Genomic DNA, 20520 nt, shown 5'->3' on the forward strand with positions numbered 1-20520 from the left:
GTTGAGAAGATCGTGGAGAAGGGAATGGCAGCCCACTCCAGTGTTCTTGCCTGGAGCGTCCCATGGACAGGGGAACGTGGCAGGCTGTAGTCCATGGGGGTCACAAAGAGTTGGACATGACTAAAGCGACTTAGCATGTCACCTTTTTTAGGACTGGATCTCAGAGTTAGATGAAAACCTAAGAACATGCTTATAAAATGTTCAAATGACATTAAAGCAGGAAGTCATAGCTATTATTGGATGATAGCATTTGTGAATTTAACCATCTAAAGTATGTGCAGAAATTCAGAAAGTGAAAGAACATGTATGTAAATTCAGGAAGGTTGAAACTTAGCTGAATAGGTAGAGTAAAAAGTACCGAGATACACTAGTTGGCTGCATTTTATAGTTACTGCTTAGCAAATGACAGGCCTGCCACAAAAGCTAATGTAATGTGAGGCAATATTTATATAACTAGAATAAATAGGAAAAGATGGTGACAGACCTACTGTACTTCATTTTTGTAGGTTGGTTCCTCTAAATACAAAGCTAACTAGAAAATCTAATTAATATTCCACCTGGACAGCCAGGTGGGTATTTCAGTAGGAAGACATGAGCTTATTTTTGAAAGAAAATGGGTCCTCTGGGAAATAGCCCTGCCATCACTAGAAATAATAAAGTGGTCTTCCTGGCTGTTAGGAATGTTTGAGGTTTAGAGCCAGTTACTTTTAAAATCCCTACTGTGCAGAGTATTACTGCGCTGCTTAGTTCTAAAGAAAGAAAGAAAATAGGTAAGAGAAGTTTTGAAATTGATCTACTTCATTCTGTTTTGTCTTTGTTGCCCATTAGTTTTAGAAAACGTCGAGAGCTGTGTATTTGTTGAAGGAATGGAGGCTTAACAGACCTTTGGAGGGTTAATAAAATTCTTTCCCTATTAGGACAGATTTCCCACATCAGAGGCAATTAAGTTGTGGCCACAAATTGGGAAACCAGTGACTGGGTAGAATTCAGTTGTGCGCATGCTCAGTCGCTTCCTTCAGTCATGTCTGACTCTGCGACCCTATGGACTATGCAGCCTGCCAGGCTCCTCCAGGCAAGAATACTGGGGCGAGTTGCCATTTCCTTCTCAGGGGATCTTCCTGATATAGGGATCAAACCCTGGGTAGATCCTGCATTGAAGGGAAATCCTTTACCACTGAGTTACCTGGGAAGCCCCAGAATTTGGTCATGCAGAGTTAAAGGACTGAGAAGGCACATTCCGGTTAGAGGAAATACCGTGAACCACTGTGGACGTATATGGTAAGGATGGTTAAATTTGATTGGTGCGTAAAACATTTGAAGGTAACAGAGAAAAGATGGTAGATTCGTTAGAGACCAAAGATACTAGGAAGGTAATGAAGGTCTGAATTAGGCAATAGAGATGAACAAAGGGGCTTCCTAGGTGGCGTTAGCAGTAAAGAGCCTGCCTGCCAATGCCAGAGATATTAGAGACATAGGTTCGATCCCTGGGTTGGGAAGATTTCCTGGAGAATGTAATGGCATTCCACTCCAATATTCTTGCCTGGAGAATCCCATGGACAGAGGAGCCTGGTAGGCTACAGTCCATAGGGCTGCAAAGAGACAAAGCTGAAGTGACTTGGTGCGCTCGCACTTACGAAAGGAAAGGTTGATGAAAGAATGGTTATCAGAAGGTTAGAATTAAAGAATTCTGCTACTGATTAGGTATGACAGGGAAACGGTCAAATTTGACTTTGTCAGACCTAACTGAAGGAATAGTGGTACCATTACTAGTATTAGTGAAATAATTGGTTTGGGAAGAAGAAAATAGTAATGAGATTTTGCTTTGAGCTGAAGAGCCAGTGGAAGGTCAAAGTGGAAATATTCAGGGTACAGCCCTAGCTGCAAACCTGCAGATTGGTGGAGAAGTTAAAGCTAGAAGAGATTGAAGAATCTTTTATTTATTTGTTTCTTAGTTTATATTATTTTATTCTAGAATTCAGGCTTTAGGAAAGGCTCATGTTTTCTAGGAGCAGAGTAGTGGAAAGGGGGCAGGCCAGGAGGACAGGCCTTGGGCAACACTATATACATTTAGAGAACAAGGGAAACTTTGAAGATAAGTGGTCTTAGAGACTAAAAGATTGTAAGAATATTAATTCTTACCCAAAAAGAAGGGAAAATGTTTGAATCTCTACTTTGAAAAAATTTCAAGTTTACAGAAAAATTACAAGAATAATATTGTTGACCCTTAATGCAGATATAAAGGGGGTAACCAACCTTCTATGCATGAAAATTCCCATGTAACTTATAGTCAGCTCTCCATAGCCACAGAGTTCCTCCATATCTGTGGTTTTGTATACATGGATTCAACCAACCTTAGACTGTGTAGTGTTGTAGTATGACTATTGGAAAAATCCACATACTAAGTGAACCCACACAGTTCAAATCCATATTGTTCAAGAGTCAGCTGTACAAAAGCATTTCAGTAATCTTAACAGATTTGACATTTGTTAGCATTTAGTCACACTTGCTTTATCACCCTAACATACTGTTTAGGAACCATTTAAGAGTAACTTGCAGATACCATGTTCATTAATCCCCATATACTTTAGCATATATTTCGTACTATGTAAAAATAGTATAGCTACCAAATTCAGATTTGTTAGACTTGCCTAATATGTAACATACAGTTCATGTACACATTCTGTTGGTTGTCCCAGTAATGTCCTTTATGACCATTTTTTACCTGATCAAAGAGCCTAAAAAGATTACAGATTACATTTAATTATGAAACATTTGTCTTTTTTCCTCCTGTCTTATGTAAATAAATGTTGTATCAGTCTTCTTTAAGATTGTTTAAATAGTCACTAAAAAAGGAAGTACCAGTGTTCTGCTTGAATAACAGGGGAAAATGCATCTGCCTTTTTACAGATGCGTGTCTTTTTACAGTCTATGTTACAGGGGTTGGGAAGGAGAGAGATGAAAGGGTGTGCTGACTAGAATCCAGCTAAAACAACTACTGGGATTGGAGAAGTTTTTAAGAAGAATCGTATTTCTTAAAGTTCAGTAAGGAGTAGCAAAGGAAGAACATGCAGATATTAATGAGGGTATATCCCTTACAAGAGAAATTGAGGTATATTCATATACCAGTTTTTTCTGTACTATGTTTTTTATACATTAAGCTGGGATTTTAATTAAGTAGAGAAAAATAGTATAGTTTGAAGACATTTCTTACTCACCACTTCGGTTTACAAAATACGTGCTTGCTGTCCTTTGTAGTCTGTTTTATCCTCCTAGTTTTATTGTGATAGTTGCCTAAGGTGGATTGTTTGCTGCCAGATTTTTAACCATAGATCTGTATCTCATTGTCTGAAGTGGTGTTTCAGTGGATCCTAAGTATTTGTTCTCCTGTCAGCTTTTCTGTGACTAACGGAAATGGGACACCTGACATGCTGATACTATTTTCAGCACGTGACTGGACTTCAGAATTGGTGATGAGAAATTATTAACTGCTCATCGATTATGATATGCTTCTTTGTGCATGTGCTTACCACCTTCCTCTTTAGTTAGTAAATTTTCTCCATATAAGTCACCACAACCTACCTACTCTGAAAGGTCATGATAGTTATTCTTAGGATGAAACTTGAAAAGCAGTTTTAAAACATGGGAATAGTTGGTAAGGTCTCTTTATTATTGTTGATATTAATTGTTTAACTTTTCACCAAATAGATTTTAAGTAAATCAAACCCTTGAACAGAACAATGTGTGTGTAATTTGCTAAACCCATCTCTTTTTTTCCTACAGAATCTAGAACTCTGTAGCAAAGCTTTTTAAGAAAAGACTCTGACTGAATTTGTTCAGATGACAAGGAAATTCAAATATAGCCTGAAATTGTTGAACCAGATCAAACATACAACATCTGTTTGGAGGTTTTTTTCCATTCTAGTTCCTAAGAGTTTAAAAATATGAATTCATACCTCTTTTATGTACTGAAACCTGCAGATAGTTTTGGCAACCTATTGAGAAGAAAGAAATATTAAGTGGAATTACTTTAATATTTTTATTTTCAGCAAGATTTGGGTTTGTAGGTAGTTAGACAAGAGAAATGACTGATTCCATTCCAGCTGACATTCTTTGTGTGTGTGCATGTACTTGTACTAATATTCTAAATCATGCAGATCAGGAAATGTGTTAGATTTTTGTGATTGCCATAGATCATTTATATGCATTTGCTACCAGAAATTAGATTCTATGTTTAGGTTTTACTTGACGACTTCTAAAACATTTTCCACGTTTGACAAGTAAATTTAGATAGATGGTAATAATTTAGAATATGTATTCATTGATAGATATCCTCAAATAGCATTTTTATGCTGTTTTGTTTCCTGGTTATTGTCAAAGTGTAAAGATTTTAGTTATAAATAGGAAAAGATTTGGAGGGTCTGCATGGTATTTTTTTTAGTTTTTAATTTAATTGTGATATTTGGCATGGAAATAGTGGTGGTGTAACCTATATCCTGGAAGCCAAAAACATCTTTCTACATGTCTACTTGGTGGTAATATCAAGGTAAAGAAGTATTCTCCTTCTAGCCCTGTGCACTATTAGAAGGAGAACAAGAAGGGAAAAAGAGTTGTTGTGTTTGACTAATCCCACTCCTGTTCACAGTGTCTATTAACCATTAATCTTCAGAAAATTTCTGTATTTACAGCAGCTGTTTCTTAAGATATTACTAAGTTAGTCCAGAAAATGTTGCTAAATACATGTCTGGAATGGTCATAACATAGTTTGTTTCACAAAATTAGATGTTAACTCTTACACATAATGTGATGATATTTAAAATTTTAAGAACAGTTCTATTTGCTTTATGTTAACTGTTCTTAACAGTTAAGCTCAAAGTCAAATATGCAGCTTTCTGTTAACAAAGCCTGCAGAATGTTATTGCATATATTTGAGTAATACATTGCTGGCTTCCACTTACTTTGTTTTTCCATTTTTATCTTCTCCCACCCCCAATTTCAAATTTTTTTTTTTTTAAGGTGGCTTTCCTATCTCAAGTCACTGTTTCATCTTAAATGATGCCAGAAAATTTTGTCTTTATCAACCTCTGTGCTGTTTGTTATTGTATTTCAAAACTTCAAAAGAAAATAATGGTTAATAAGTATTCACACTTGTTTCTTTTCTTTTTTTTTTTTTTTTTAAAGTCTAGAATTTCAATTTCAATTTTTTGGTTTTTTTTGGTATCCCGTATAAACTTTTTTTTTGAAAGAGAAGTATAAATCATTGTGAGTAAACATGATAGATATGTCTGTCTATAACTGTCTTGTTAAAGCTTATTTTCCCAAAGCTATATTATTTTTATATGTTAATTTCTTGAAATACTGTCTTTCCAGTATTCTTATTCTACTAGGTACATTTGGACCGATTTTTTTCCCATAAGTTTATCTTTGATGTTTCTAGCCTGGTTTCTCTTATACATATGGAAAGTCCGTATGTAATTATCGGGCATGAGGGGTTGCTCCATATCCCCCCTTTCTCCATTAAAAAATAAGCATTTCTGACCTTTTAAAGAGAAGCAAGCATTGATTTTTATAATATGTAGGAAATCTCAGAACCGTGTAGTGAACTTTTTAAAGAATTGTTGTTTATACTTTAAAAGTGAAATTTTGTACCAAAAGAAGCTAAGCACATGCATTCAAATAGCAAGTTCCTTTAGGAACTCATATATAGATTTGTCTGATTTCACTTACAAGTTTTCAAATAATGACTTGGAAATTGCAAATGGTCTACCTCTTTGCCCCTATGCTCACTCTTTTATTCTGTTAATACAAGTTTGCCATAAAATTAGGTAAATGATTGTAAACTTTAGCCTGGTTCTTGCTGGGCTAAAAGAATGTTTAATAGCTCATTCTCAGTTCAGTAGAAATTTTTTCCTCAAAAATTAAAGAATGAAGTGATAACTATAGGAAATACTCAAGATTTGTTTTTTATAGCAATCTTGCCAGAGATTCAAGCTTATGAATAACTTCTAAATATTCACTTTTAGAATTCTAAGTTAAATTTTAAAGGATATCTAATTAATCTTAACTCTTTTCATCTACAAGCACTTTATTTACTCAATTTTATTTCAAATTTTTAATAAGAATTTCCTACATGTTAGAATTTAGTGATTGAAACTCTTCAGTTGTGAGCCTTGTTCTTGGTAGGAACTAATTTTGAGAAAGCATGCTTGGGGAAAAATTGACACAGAAGTTTTATATATTTTTAATGTGTACAACTCTTACATCCTAAATGTCCCATACATTTGTATGGTGCACGCAACCTTAAAGTACCATTTTTATAACACAGTACAAATAATTAAATCTGCTTTATATGGCTGGTTTAATTCTATCTTTCAGAGATTTTTTTTCCAGGCATTTATCTTGACAGTGCTTTTTGTTGGTAGGTCCTTTACTAAAAGACCGAGTAGTCTGCCATTTAAATGACCAGTTCATCAAAGTCTTACAGACAAGCAGCTTACCAGCATTACTGATTATATAGTTCAGGAACCATTTACTTTGCTAAATATGTCTGTGTATTGTATCTTCTCATGGGACTTGTCCCTCAAAAGAGTAAATCATTAAAGTAACTTATTTTATTTTTTAAATTATGGTAGAATTTTGGTTGATAGGAGATGAGAGTTGCATAAAAACATTCTAAAAGCATTTTGATAGTAATGTTGATGAAATGACCACAACCTTCAACTATTATTTATCCTAATAAATATGGATTTTTGCCTTCACCAGGTGATTACATTGTAAGGCTGTCCTTTGAAAATAAAATCTTTGATTTTGTTGAAGTCAAATGTGTTGTCAGGTTACATTTGGAAAGGTTATATTTGTAAATTGAAAAAATTCAAGTAGACCTTCAGATTATATAGAAGACTTTTAAATGACCGTGTGTATTTAATAGAAAATTTAACATTAAAAGTTAAAATCTATAACAACGTAACTTCAGCCCCCTATATTTGGGTCAAATATCTCTGGAGATGGCTGCAGAGTTTCCTTTACAATGCTGTCTTTGAGCTTTTTATAACTTTGCACATCTAATCTTCCTCAATAAGGGCTTTCCTCTTTCCCCCTCCCCTTTACCTCATTATGCCATTTTATTTAGGGGTTTGATGTAGGCAGAAATGTGCCCATAAATGTGTGGGTTCCCTTTCTATGGATTACTGCTGACTAAAATTATAAATCAACATTCTTATCAAACAGAAAATTCAAGCAGAAAATGATAATATTACCTTCTAATGATTAAAACAGGTACCCAATTGAAAGCTTTTTTATAAACATGTAATAAATTTAAGATTATATTCTCAATGAAGTAATTTTTACAATTATTTAATCTTCCTATCCCCATATTTTCTTCCATGCCCATAGGGACTTAGCAGCAGCAGCGGCATACACAGATGAGCAGTAGGATTACTTTCGAGTAGGATAGATTGTTATATCTATTACATAAAACACGTACTAAAATTTTATTCTTTCCATCGTGTTGTCTAATTTTAAAACTGGTGATGATAAAGATAGACTTGGATTTAGGTATTAAGTTGAATGCTGTCTCGAGCATTTAGTGATTCATATAGATATTACTGATCCAGCCACCTGTGCTGTGTAAGTCTAGAAACTGGTATGGTTGTGGACCAAACAGTATAACTCAAGTGCCATTCTGCAGAACTACAAAGCTATCTATACCAGGTTATGGTGTTAAATCATAATTTCTGGATCATGATCTTAAACCTTTGATGGGTTACATTTCTACTTGACTCTTTACTGACAAGTATTCCTGATGGCCTGAAAGTCCATGTTATTTAAAGCTTGAAGTATCCAGATCAAATATGAAATTATTTTACATTTTAAAAAAAAGTACAAAATATCAGTTGTGTAATCATGGTAGAACATAAACCTTTGCTATAAAAGATTTTTAAAGGCTATTTGATTAAAACACTTATTTACTTAAACTCTTTGCTAGAATTTTTTTTAGAATTCAGCATCGGAGGAGGAATGTGACATAATAATGATCGAAAGCCGAAAGTTTAAAAGTTGTGATGCCCTCACATGGTTGAAGGGTTATTCTAGCTTCTAAGGACTGAATGTTGTCCACAAGAGTGTCTCATCAGGTCATAAATTGGTAAGACTTAATGGATTAGATTTTATGTATTATACCTGATGTTATTGTATTGAGATGAATATTTATGAACAAACTGAGCACATTGTATAACGTAAGAGTATAGTATTAAATATATACGTTAAAACTTGGAATTTTTAATACTTGGAGTATGTAATCCTTTCAGGCTGTATCTTTGCAGTGGTATTTAATAAACAGTTTAAAAAATAAAGTGACATCCTATATCATAGTATGATTATTTAAATATTGCTATCGCATCTGCTGTGGATGCTTACGATATAATTAGGGACCCCATATACCTTCTAGTTAATATCCCAAGAAATATTTGAGAAATACTGATCTTTTATAGAAGTTTTACATCCATCTTTTTCATAAACTATAATTTAATTACTTATAGGATTTTATTTTTCATAAAAAAGGCATTTTTCATGCTGTCTCTAAAAATGAAAGCTGAAGAAACTCTCTCAGTTCTTGAGAATACCTAAGATGATAATATCAAATGAAAATAATATATCAGAAGTCATTATACATTATTTGTATACCCTGAAAAAACATTTCCTTTCAGAATTGTGTTCTGCTTAGAAAGCAGAAATTTGTAAACTTGTGTTATAATAGGTCTTCTAATTTTGCTTTGTTTTACATAGCTGTATTTTGTAGGGGAACTCTTAAAATAAAATGGTTTAGATTAGATAATACAGTTTAGATTTAGGATATCTTAATCCTCAACCTGATCATCATATTTTGCATATGAAGAAAAAGAATCTATGCTAAGATACATTTCCAAAGTTATACAGAAAATATTAGAATTAATATTTTTCATTAAAATATGGTACACACATTTTGCAAGCCTGTCAGATATTTGAAAAGCATCATCTAAATAGACTATGGTATCTATTTCTAACCTTAATCTTAATCAGAAGTATGTTATTCTTTTGTACACATTCATACTAATTCTTTTTAATTATATTCTAAATTGCTTCAGATAATAGTATTCCATGACTTCATTTTGATCAGATTTTGTATACAAACTTAAGTTTCTTAAACCAGTAATAGCAATCAGTGGTAGTCTGGAAGAAAATACAACAAACTAATAGCAGTTGTCCCTTATTCTATATATGTTTTTCATTTTATTTTTTAATAAGTTCTAATTTCTTTAGTAAGGTATCTATATTTAGTAGTCAGTGGGTAGGCTTCAGAGGGTCATGAAGCCTGTGGAATTTTGGATAGAACATTATGTATGTTTTCAGTGAAAGGTTCAGAGCATTTGCCAGGTTTTCAAAAATAGTTGGGTAACATTGCTAGTGAATGTTTGTGTCTAAGGAACAGGCCTTGTTAGACACCCAAATACATGACTTATGAAAGAAATTTTTAATGAGTACACCAATCTGTAACTCTTACTGATATTTATCCAAGGCTAGTTTATTATGAGTGATCATTAGACTGATGAAACAAATCAGAGCCTAATTGCTTTTAGTTTAGAGTATATCCTTTGAGTCTCTGTGATCAAGTGCTGATTGAATTTCTCCACAGAGTAGTTGTTTTTTTTTGCTACTTAGGGATTACTATATGTCAGGGACTGCTAAGTAAAAATATGCAACATGATATCATGCCAAGTATTTTTGACCTGTTACTTAATTTTCACAGCAGATGTATATATACTATGAATAGCCTCAGCTTATAGAGAAGGAAAGTGAAAACTTAGATTAAGGAACTTTCTCAGGTCACATAGCCATTAAGTGGTGAAACTAGGGTTCAGATCTAGCTTTCTAAGTGGAATCTGGGCTCTCAGTTGTATGCAGGTCTAGAGAGTAACCCTGGAAAACTTGAAGGATAAGATAAGGGAGAATATCATATTGTATGAAGATATGAATACATAATTTTGACTTCCTTTGAATTTAGTAGCAGGGGGTCATCCTCATTATAAAACCATCTTTTAAAGCACTTGCCAAAAAATAAATTTGTTAGGTTGCTTACTATCTAAAATTATTTATTGCATTGTAAAATAACATCCACTTAAATTTAATGCTTATAATTATAAACAAGTATATATGTATTAGAAAGTTTTAGTACTTACTGGAATAGTATTATACTAAGTGTAACCATTAAGGAGTTCATCCTTTAGTATTTAGGATCTATAAATAGGAAACACTATCAGCAGTTTAAAAGGCTACTTCAGACTGCAAATTTTGGGATAGGGAGATGAGTCAAATGTAAAACCCCTTACTAAGCTACATCACATTTGCCCTTAGTTGTGGATAACCATTAAGAAACCTATTTTATATTTACTTTTAAAATATTTATGTAACATTTATTTTTGGGGTTTCAGAAAAACAGGATTTTTTTTTGTTGAGCAACTACTTGGTGCAAGTCCTTTTCATTGGTTTAATTTTATCTTCAGATGAACTCCAAACCTTATAACCTTTAGCCTGTTTTTAAGTGTTTGTAACAGAGTTCCTGTGTCTAAATATGGCTTAATAAATCTATGATAATATTACTGCTTAAAGCAAAAACAAATGAAACTGTACCTTACTAATATAAATTATGTAGTTAACGTGTTAAGTATTTACCATGTGCCAGACACAAATGCATTATCTCACTGAATCCTAGCATCTGGTCCTATTTATTATCCTTTGGAGAGGCTAAATAATTGGTGTGAAGTCATATCGTAAAATCAAATGCGGATTCAAACCTGGGTATGACTTCAGAGCAAAAACCTTTTATTTGGTACCACTTCTGAGTCTAGAATTAAAAATCTGAGTTAGAAGGGAATGTAGTGGTCACTTAGTCAAACCACTTGTCTTATACTTGAATTATGTCTACCACATACCTTCCAAGTTGTCATCTAGCCTTTGAACACCTCCAGTGATGTTTATCTTAGCTTCCTGGTCTTCTTTCTTTTTCCATTTCATGTTTAAACCTTTATAAACCCTTGTATAGCAGAGACTCTAAAATGTGAAGCAGAAAAATACCTTGCCATCATTTAAAGATTTAGTAGAGAGGTTAGGTTCATGTAAAAATGTAAGCTGTACTACAAATTCTATGGAAACATTGAACTGAGAATATTCTGTAGTTAGTTCTGTTAGTTTTCATAGCAGCTGTAGTCAAGAATATGGGTTCCAGTTCATGGCCATGAGTCATGGTTTTTAGTTCTGAAGCTCTTTTTCAGTGGATAAGGAGACATTGCTTAACATCTTAGAGATCGCAGGATGTTTCCTCTCTTCCTAATTGTTGATTCTAGAGGTGATACGAGGGTTTCATGGGACTCCTTTATATGTGCATTGATCCCCAGTATAAAAAGAGTGAAGTATATCTGAATTTCTTCAGAATCCTGGATCTACTTCACTTAGAACTTTTGCTTGTTCATGATACACACTTAAAGACATGACAGTTTGAGTTGTCAGCTTTCTCTGACCTGACCAAACCAGCAAGCTTTGAACTCCTCTTTCCACTTTCAGGATAGCCTTTGGTTTCGTTTTCTTCTTCCCGATGATTGAATTTTAAAGTCCAACTTTTTTCCCACAAAGTCTACTATGATTTTGTCATCTCCATAGAACTGCTAAATTTCACTGGCTTAATTTTGTCAGAAGTAACCTGAAAATCCATAGCGCTGACTTTTCCTCATACTTAGAGTTTCTCTACTTTGGTTGCCTATGTTATATAGAAACTGTTACACTTTCTTCCTTTTCAGTGAATAACAACCAGATGAAAGGAATATCAGAAAAAAGTTTATTGGCTTTTTATTTAAGCTGACTTTGTCAGGGAGGAAAAAAAATTCTAATGAAGCCTTCTCTTTATTATTATGTTCCTGTGATATCTTTAGTTTCTAACAGTTTAAGTATCTGGTTGATTTCTTAACTCTTTTTCCCAGCACAGTAAGCTCAACTTGCCATAAGTTCATGTTGAACTTACAACATATAATTAGATAATATATTAAATACTATATGTTTTATTCCATCATTCAGTTAAATGTTCAATGTCAATTATATGCAGAGTGTTGTAATAAGTAGACCCTCGAGATAGACGCAGTTCCTACCTTTAAGGTTTAATTCAAAGAAGAAGAACATTCAGTGAAGACAACAAAAACAGTTATTTATGGAAGAGTCAGAGGGATAGGGCCTATTGGCAAGAAAGGAAGAGGGCAAAGATTATGTTGGTAAAGCATACCATTTCATTTTATTATCTCTAGAATTTAAATTGATTTAACAAATTTCAGGTCATGATGTAAGTCTAGAAACCATCATAAAAATTTTACATAAATTGATGTGTACAAACTATTGTAAAGTTCTGTCACTAGTCATGTCTATTTTATAGAATTGTTATTGCCTGTAATAATTCAGGATATGGATCTAGGTTGAAATGAGAAAAAGCAAGGAGTCCCTGGTTGGTCCAGTGGTTAGGACATGACAGTTTCACTGCCAACGGCCCAGATTAAAAAGAAGAAATGAGAAAAAGTAATTAGCTGTTAAAACTTTTGCCGCTGAAGATGGGCATTTTTTACTGCATTTCTCCATGAGTGAGAAAACCTTGTAACCCTTTAAATTTTATAATACTGCTACTTTATACTTTGCTTTATTGTCCCAGATCCCTTTTTGAGTTAAGTAATTCTAAAGCAGTGATTCTCAACTAAGGGAAATGTAGTTTAGAAGCAAAACAACACTTTATCCCACTCTTTTGAGTTTTTAGTAATATTTATTGTTGAAATGTCATGTAACATATTTTTGGTTAAACTGGTTTTTGGAAATTTTTATGTTGGATTAAACTGATTAAGTTACATTTTAGTGGCCTTTGGAAAAGTTTTTTACAGTAAGTTAAGATTATATCTAAACAATGAAACTTTAAGAGTCTATCAAAGATCAAAGAATTTTACTGATGTTCAATTCACAGGAATGCTGTGCTTCATAAACATTGATGTGAGTTTAAATCTCAAGTCAAACAATTTTTATTAGCATATATTTTGTGACTGCATTGAATCTTTAACAAAGAGTACAAAATAATCAAAGAAGTACAAGAAATCAAGTAGATTGAAAGCATAACTAGCATTATTTTTCTTTGGGAAAGACCATAAAGGCTGTTTCTTAATACTAATCATAATTTTTGTTTATACCTTACTGCTTCATTTTTAATCCAAGATACACTGGGATAGTAAACCTTAAACACTGTCAAAATCCAAATTGATCCAAACAACAGGAGGAACAAAAAAATTTTAAGTACTACTATTGTAAAAAGTCTCATATAATCCTTACAGCAATCCTTTATGGTAGGTACAAACCATGACCCATTTTACAGATGAGGAAACTGGTTTCAGTATGTTAACTTGGTAAGACACCTCATTAGTAAGTAGTGGAGTTGGGATTTTAAAACGAGCTTGTCTAATTCTAAAGCCTATGTTCTTAACCCCCTTTATTACTCTTGGAGAATTCAGCCTTTTGCTTAGGCAGCTACTAAGAAGTCAACTGTCTTACCCCAGAGTGAAGCAGAGAGCAAAAGCCAGTTAAGCCAAACGGTAGTGAAGTGACAACCTAGACAGTTTTAAATCTTCAGGGCATGCCTTCACAGTACTCTTCTTAGATTTGTTGAAGATGAGCAACTTAATTCTTTGCTCAAACCCAGGCCAACCTATATTTTTAAAACATCCCAAAATAATTGATTTATTAAAAGTAAAACAGACCAGATTTTTTTCCCCTGATACAGTATTCTCTTCACTTTATTGAAGGGTAATGACCATGCTTGGAGCTGTCCCTTTAGTCTAATTCATAATGAAACAACGATCTCTTTAAAAACCTCATGATACTTTTACTTTTATTCTTCTGGGTTTATCCCTATTTTGAAACAGTTCCTTGATAACCTCCATTCTTATTTATTACTATTCTTGGACTTTGGGGACAATTAGGAAGGGATATAATATAGTAAAGAAAGGTTAATTATTAACCTGGGAACAAAAGCTGAGTTTTAGTCAGATAACCCTAATGGTTAACCTGATCAGTTTTACTTTGTCAAATATATTGTCCATAGAATTACGCTTTTTCTATAAAAGCTTTTTTAAATAACATCTCTGCAGGCATAAATGAAGAGATTAGCTGTAAGACAAGCAAAAATTATGATCTCTTCACTGGTATTTGACATTTGATATTCAAGGGGATAGTCTCATTTTGACTCATTTGGTTAGGCCTCATTGTGGAAATGGGATTGAGAGGATTTGTTCAAGAATAGCTGCGTAGTTTAAAAAATTAATATGTGGAATGCTTGAGAAAGAAGAGACAATTATGAGGCTATTCAGTGAAAGAAATAATTAGTTTTCTCAAGAAAGGGTAGTTTCTTCCCAGCCCTTCTTCTAGCTTTTTACCTGCTGATCTTCTCCAGTGTCCTGGCCCTGTTTGTCTTCACTCTTTAACTAGACTTATCTCTTACAGTTGGAGCTACCTACCACATTCTGACAACTCTCAAATCTAGACTCCTTGCCAGAGATTACTCTATGGAGTTCTACATACCTATTCCTAGTAACCTTATTTCTCAACTTTTGTTTCTCCATCGTGATCTATATCCTAGAGTCAGCAGTCCCAAATGTAGCTTAAAATGTCTCATTTCCATCTGCAAGTTTCTTTGCCACTCACTCTCCACCCCTCAAAAAATCTTAACAATCTTTCTTATGACTCATTAACTATCTCCCCACTCCTGAGTTGCTCCATACTAAAAATTGCAGTCATTGGTGTTTTCTATGTTATAGGTGACTCTCATTTTTATCATCCCTCTGATTTCTCAAAGATTCTCTGTGCTTGAGTTATAAAACTTTCGTTTTCCCTTGCTTAATCCCTGTGACCAAGCATTTTACAGTGTCTAGCTATTCCCTTTACTCCTTTACTTCCTTGGGTAACTTTTTTAAGACTTGAGTTGAATGTTACTATCCTTTCTTCTCACTGAATCTGCACCCCTCGTCCCTTCCCTCCCCTCCCATACCCATCCAAACACACACACCACCACATTGAAGTAGTTAGGGTATTTCATAAGTCTCTAAAACTAAATGATGAAGGAAAAAAGCCCAATAAGAGTAACTTGCCTCTGGACATAGTAAACCTGAGGTGAGGCTAAGTTGCAATGTATATTTGCTAATTCCACATCTAGTGGTCTTCTCTGTGATGAACACTATCTAACTTCATGTTCTTCACCCAATATTTGTTGAGCGTTGTGTGTGTGCAGAGGAGACAGATTCGATTTTTATTTTTTTACAAAAGTGTCATCTAGAAAGGTAAATGTTACTGAGATTTGGCTGTTAGGAAATAAGAGGCAGAAGTTTGTTTAGGATTTATCACCTGTTACCACCAAAGGTATTTGAATTACCTAGGTGTATGGAGTATTTCATTAATACTAGCAAGAACGTATAGCAAGTTTAGTTTCAAATTGAAAATGAGAAATGAGAGTAAGGAATGTTTCCTCAATTATTTGTTTTGTGTTTGGTTAAAATAGTAGCGTTACCCAAGTTTATTAAATACCAAGGAATGTTGGAAAAGTTTTGTTGTTAAGTGTAGGAAATGATTTGGAGGTGATCCAGTACAGCTACTTTGTGTTACAACTTTACCGAAAAAAAGGCCCCAGAGTCAGCATAGCAGGTAAGGTATTCAGGACTCAAATTCCAAGTATACAGGTTTTGAGTCCTTAGTCGTATAGCATTGTTTATTAAATGTCTGCCAGCCCTATGGTAGATTGTTAGCGCTTTTGTGTGGTAGAAGATTGATGAAACTGTTAGAACACACCCTATATGCGGAGTGCTGCAAGTGTAGTGTGAAGCATGACTTACTGTATTACTTCTGGAAGAGTTACAGAAGGCTTTCCAGAAGAGAAAATATTTGCACAGAAAGCTCTAAAAGAATGGTAGAGTATTTAAAGAGTGAGAAGCAGTATCAACAAAGAGAATAAAAGTAAACCGCGGAGCATCTTAAGAAGTTTAGGCTTTTCAGTTCAAAAGCTGCAGGCATTTGGAATTGGGGGGAGGTGAGGTGGGATAATGTAAAGGTTAGCAGTAGAGATACATATAGTAAGCTAGTTCCTGATTCTTCCCCCACTTTTCCTGCCACACACACTTTGGCCCGTTTGTATGTGATTGCTGAAGAATTCGAAGTTACTTTAAAAATTGTAGATGAATTTAGCTACATAAAAAGATTGTTTTATAATAGGCCCACTGCTAGGTAAAAATTTATTCAATGCTTCTTGGCCTCTGAAATGAAATGTAAATCTTAAAGAACTTTACATTTTTGCTTTTATTGCCCTTGGCATTGTTTTTTTTTTTATGTTCTTTCTCCAGTTTTGTTCATTTTCATATACTTACACCATGAAAATTGCCTTAGTTGGTGACAGTGTTATTATTTACTCATAGTCAAAGGGAAGGAATGCCATATTGTTAACCATTTAAAGGAGCATTGATCTTAACTACAAAATGGCTGTTAAACGTAGTCCTTTCCCTGAAAGTCTTTTTCTTAATCTTTATCCTTTTCCTAACACAGCTGGAAAAATTTGAGCTTTTATGTGTTTGTAATGTCTTCATTCATATTAAGAATTTTTATTGACTTTTTCTCTTCTACTGAAGTTTTGTTTTTTGTAGGAAAGATAGGTCTTAAAATCAGTATCAGAAACCATAGAACTTTTACTAGGTTAACCTATATGGTACTTTAATCTCCAAATTCTCATATTTTTAGATGTTGATTAACTATCAGCTTCTATCCCGGCAGACTAAAAGGAATGGCTTTAGAATATCTAAAATGAATATATGGAACTATATCCACTGTGTTATTTTTCAGTATAACTAGGTTAAATAGGTTTTTGTTAGTTATTCTAAACATAAATTGGGAAAAATACCTTCCTAATCTCTCTCCTTCTTTTTTCACTCTCAGATACCAGTGTACATCTCAGTCTAGATAATTGTCGGTTGTATACTGTTTTCCCAGTCTCCAGGAAGTAAAGTTAGCCAGGACTGTAGTGTCAAATTTTAAATTTGGGCTTAAACACCTCTGTTATGTGTCCTTCACTCCCCTGTAATTACGCTATCACCAAATTACCAGTTGCTGCTTTGTAAACAGTAAAATGAAATCTCTTTCAAGAGAGTCTCCTTTAAATGTAAGCACTCCAACATTGGGGAAAATGCTACCCTCCTCCTACCCCTTTCTCACACCCTTCTTTTTTCAGTCTGACTCAGAGGAAGGAAATAACTTTTTCATTGTGTCAAACCTTGCCTTATGCTAGTCTAATAAGAAATAACAGTGCATAAGCTCATTTATCTTATGTAATTTATCTTATGTAGATATGATTTTTCATGTACTTACTACATTTAAGTATTTAACTTGAAGTAATAGAATGTTAAACTTTCTTAGTGTATTGGAATGTTTGGACTGTAATGGTAAAATTGCTATGCTGTCTTCCTTTTATATAAGTCTCGTGACTAAATCTTTATATCTTACATCTTGACTGTTTTAACAGAAAAATAGTTTGGCTAGTTTTTAAGTTGTTTCCTTAGAGTAGCTCAAGAAAAATATCTATCTAATTATATCAGAATTTTACTATCAAATAATAATTCCTCCAAAATATCATAACTTTGAAGTGTAAAAAGTAAAAAAGATCTTACCAATGCTTTATTTGGAATTCATTTTTTAATGCAACACTGTGTAAGCTTATGTAGCCCGTTGTATCTTAGATACTTATCCGAGAGACTTTTATAATTTAGTTACCAGCATCACTTTTAAACAGAAATAACTATACTGGGAGTTATGTTTTTAAGTGATTTTAATTCACCCTAAGCCAAGGAAATAAATTTTGCAAATCACAAGTATCATGTATATTAATAGTTTCCTGTGTTAAACATAGTACCTAATATTTCAGAAAGAAAAAGTTCCAAAAGCAAGAGGAGTTGTTGGTCCTCTTCCCTCCTTTCTTCCTTTCTTGTTTCCTGTCTGCCATTTGGTCATGTCTTAAGTTCACACTGTAATAACTCCTTTATGAGTCATTTTCATTTTGGAAAATGTTTTTCAGTATTCTTCAAAGTGCGTGAAAGTAGCCTTCAATCCCTGTTCCCCTTGTGCCCGCCTTTACAAACAGATAACTTTCTTTGTGTGTGTTTCCGGTCTGTCTGCATATACATAATATGCAGTACATAATCTCCTTCTTCACATAAATGATAATACATACACATCATACAGTTTCCCAGTTTCCATCTCAGTACACAGAACAGCACCGTTGTGGGTTTTTTTTTTTTTTTTCTCTTACTAAATGACTAGTATTAAATGAATGGCTATACCATGATTTATTTAAGCCCTTTCCTATTGCTAGTCAGAAACTTTGCTATTACAAACAACGTTGTAATGAGTAGTTTTGTCAGTACATTTTTCCTATGTATGTAAAAATATCTGTTGGATAAATACCTACTTGTAGTATTGCTGACTTGAAGAGTGAGGGTGTGTATGTATGTGCAAAATTTATTAGATGTAACCAAATTGCTCTCTGTAAGGATTATACCATTATACCATTTTTCACCAGCACAGTAAGAGAAGGCCCATTTTCCCACAACCTCACTAATTTTGCGTTAAATTTTAATATGTTTGCCAGTGTGTTTAGGGAAATAATATCACATATTATAGTTTTAGTCTATATTTTTTTATGAGATATAGAGTATTTTTAATGTCTTGTTGAATGTTCATGTGTATTTTACCCATTTTTCTACTGGGGCTTCTTGTCTTACAGATTTATAGAAGTACTTCATATATTTTGAGGCCTATAGTTAGAAAGGCCTCTCCCACTCCAAAACAGTAAAGAATTCCTTCCTAAATGGACTTTTTTAAGGTCACTGATAGATATATGTGGTTGACTTGGACAAAGGGAATCTGAGGTAGGAGAGGGACTTTATATTGATGGTATACCTTTTTGTGTGTACTCGCTGAGATTATTGACTTGCCTGGTGGCTCAGATGGTAAAGCATCTGCCTACAATGTGGGAGACCCGGGTTCGATCCCTGGGTGGGGAAGATCCCCCGGAAAGGAAATTGCAACCCATTCCAGTACTCTTGCCTGTAGAATCCCATGGATGGAGGAACCTGGTTGGGGTGTCGCAAAGAGTTGGACATGACTGAGCGACTTCACTTTCACTTTCCTTTCACTGAATTTATTCTTTACCATGTACTAGTATCTCCTTTAAAACTTTTATTTGGAATACTTATAGATAAGTTGCTCAAAAAAAAAAAAAAGTGCAGGGAGGTCTCATGTAGCCCTTCATCCAGTTCTTCCCCCAATGGTAAAATTTTGCATGACTATAATATAAAACACCTGAAGTCCAGAAACTGACATTGGTATAATCCACAGTGTGTATCCTTTTTTCCTCTTTTTAAATATTCTCTTCTGGAAGAAAATTTCAGGATTTTGACCTGAAATTAATTAGATGAATGTAAAATATGCTAAGGGCATTGGTGAGCAAGGTATTTATTGATGCTAAAAACAAATATCAATCTTTGTATATTTAGCTGGGTTTTTAATATTTCCTTGGTAAAAAGCTTTTTTCACAGTATGATTGAGTACTTGATAACGTTTAGTTTTGTGAATAGCCATTTTACCTGCTTGCTTAGCATGATAATAGCTTTTATGGTCCACAGAAATCACTTATTTTGTGTTACTGAGAATAAAAATTTCCATGGGGTCTTTTGTCTATGTTTTTTAAGCCATGAAATTAAACAGATTGTTTTTACATTGGTAGAACTTACGGTTAATAATTAGGATACATACAATTTGAGTTCTTAGCTTAATTTTCTTATTTCTTCTTAATTCATATAGATAGAGACTATCTATATGAATTTTTATCTACATAGGATCTTTTTTGGAAGGAGGATTATTTGCTCTTAATTGTGAGAAAATGTAAATATTTTTAAAATTCCTTTTACGGAAAGGGTGATAGTTTTTTGTTGTTTTTTTTTAACCTTGATAAGCTTGCTGAGCTGTAGATTCATTGGATTTCTTCTTTTGCAATCAGCTACTTAACAATTACTTTCTAAAAATAAAACACACATTTCTTTGAGAGGAGGCAAAGTGTAACCCAGGATAGAATTAAAGCATTCCTAGCACTAATGATATAGCGCTTATTATGAGTGGCGGGCAAGGGGATGAAGATTGTAAATGATGTATTGGAAACAGTATGTGATTCCTGAGGACTGGCCTCCAAGAAAGACTATAGCTTCTACTTTTTAAAAAGAATTGATTTTACCTGGTTTGGGTAAAGGTGCTTGAACCTTAGTGTATGAGATTGCCAGTTCAGTCAAATAAGTTCTTATCACAAACATTTTATTTTGTGATTTGTGGAATTCCAGTTTTAATTGTATTGTGATTCAACAGAGAAGATTAGGAGGGTCTTTGAGTAAA

The 20520-nt window shown here is 33.7% G+C and overlaps 1 protein-coding gene across 8 annotated transcripts in view; it reads left to right on the forward strand.

Annotated features, from left to right (window-relative positions):
- TSC22D2 (TSC22 domain family member 2) overlaps positions 1-20520 on the forward strand; it is a 45076-nt gene that overhangs the window by 16804 nt on the left and 7752 nt on the right. For 4 of the 8 annotated variants that reach the window (XR_015160121.1, XR_015160119.1, XR_015160124.1 and 1 more), the window contains one exon: positions 7982-8140. The exons of the other annotated variants lie outside the window; for them this stretch is intronic. The gene's annotated coding sequence lies outside the window, so the exon portion shown is untranslated. The remainder of the gene's footprint in view (positions 1-7981; positions 8141-20520) is intronic. 8 annotated transcript variants of the gene reach the window in all.

The sequence above is a fragment of the Bos grunniens genome, chromosome 1 (genome assembly GCF_055505025.1).
Source record: "Bos grunniens cultivar Pamir isolate PY7600 chromosome 1, Bosgru_T2T1.0, whole genome shotgun sequence".
Taxonomy (NCBI): Eukaryota; Metazoa; Chordata; class Mammalia; order Artiodactyla; family Bovidae; genus Bos; species Bos grunniens.